The 1,454-nt window shown below is 34.0% G+C and overlaps 1 long non-coding RNA gene across 1 annotated transcript; it reads right to left on the bottom strand.

Annotated features, from left to right (window-relative positions):
• Positions 1-304: 304 nt before the first annotated feature.
• On the bottom strand, positions 305-891 carry LOC145801311 (uncharacterized). The gene is made up of 2 exons (XR_014342601.1): positions 755-891; positions 305-663 (listed from the first exon to the last, which is right to left on the bottom strand). It is a non-coding gene; the product is annotated as an uncharacterized LOC145801311 (long non-coding RNA).
• Between the last annotated feature and the right edge of the window lie 563 nt (positions 892-1,454).

Below are 1,454 nucleotides of genomic sequence, written 5' to 3' on the forward strand. Positions count from 1 at the left end.
AATACTCTGATGAATGAATTAATAAATTGTTTTCTTTAAGTAATGCATGTTGATGATATACATATAATGGGTTTATTTTGAGGGTGTTACACTGCTTCCAAATGAATGAGATCCTTATCAAAATCCAGTAACTCTGGCATCTTCTCGGCAACGAGCTAATGAAGACAGGAAAGCAATTGACATAGTATCACACAAATTCAAAGAAACATTGGAAGAATAAAATACAAAAAAGATGTTGAACATGCGCAACAAAATGGAAGTTGTTAAACAAATATGGTGAACTATTCAAGAAAAGAAAACAGTTAATACACGCAAAGCAATTTAAAGAACCATTATAAATTTGTACATACAAAATTACTCTCTCAAAACACAAGGATGTCAGATAACCAGATTTTGTTTCATAAAGAAAACTTCAGTGTTATGTGTTATCAGACAAATATCTAGCAAGTAGTAACCAAAAATTCCTTTACAAAAAGAAGAGTCATCATTTTTCCTTTCAAGCATATTTCTAAATTGTTCTCTTTTACAGAAAACATTGTATGCCTACTCCTGGGCATAAATCAAGCTCCTGAGGTCGCTAATGCATCGATGTCATTTTATTGTTCCTTGCACAAGTATCAGACAGCTTAAGTAGGCTGTCCAATTTGAATCCTATGGCAGATCCTGAAATACAAAGGAGGACGTCAATGCCAAAAGCTTTCCACCAAACAAAATATTACAGATCATAACATACTTCAATCTCACAGAATAATACCTCAAGCAGTGCCTTGGTTCAATGCATTTCCTATAGTGAGAATTGTCTGCATTACTTGACACAAGTTTGCAAATTCTTTTACCTATAATAACGGGTATGATATTAAGGAACAACATTCTAGAAACAAAGCATTAGAAACACCACCCCAACACCCCCTCCCCCAAAAAAAAAAAGAAATTTGATGCAGATGAAATTACCGTGCTTTCCACACACACACAACCACAAAACACTTTTTCCTGAATGTTTCATGTTCCAACCAAGTGTAGATTTCAATGAAACTCAAGGACTTTGTAGCATGGAAGTCCACAATGGAAGGATCTTGAAAAATCAAACTCAATCAACATAGTGACTGACAGACAGCTCAAATTAAAGAGAGAAGAGGACTAGCTTGTTGGCAGTCCACTTTTATGGCTAGGATATGGATAGAGACATTACATGCTTATCAAAGTTGAGATTAAATGCCTTTAAATCAGACAGAGCAAAAGACATGGACGCTGCAGCACTGGCAATTTTAGCTACATTCTCAGACATGATCAAATTGAGTGAAACTTCATGATAAAAATAAAATGATAATAAAGAGCACTCCTAGTGCACAACTATATATTATGGTATGAAATGTTAACATTAGCAACTCATTCATCAATTCAAACAATATTGCTTCTGATAAATATTCATTTTCCTTTTATGTTTTGCAAGTGAG

Source organism: Camellia sinensis, chromosome 10 (genome assembly GCF_055761805.1).
Source record: "Camellia sinensis isolate YWXY chromosome 10, ASM5576180v1, whole genome shotgun sequence".
Classification (NCBI taxonomy): domain Eukaryota; kingdom Viridiplantae; phylum Streptophyta; class Magnoliopsida; order Ericales; family Theaceae; genus Camellia; species Camellia sinensis.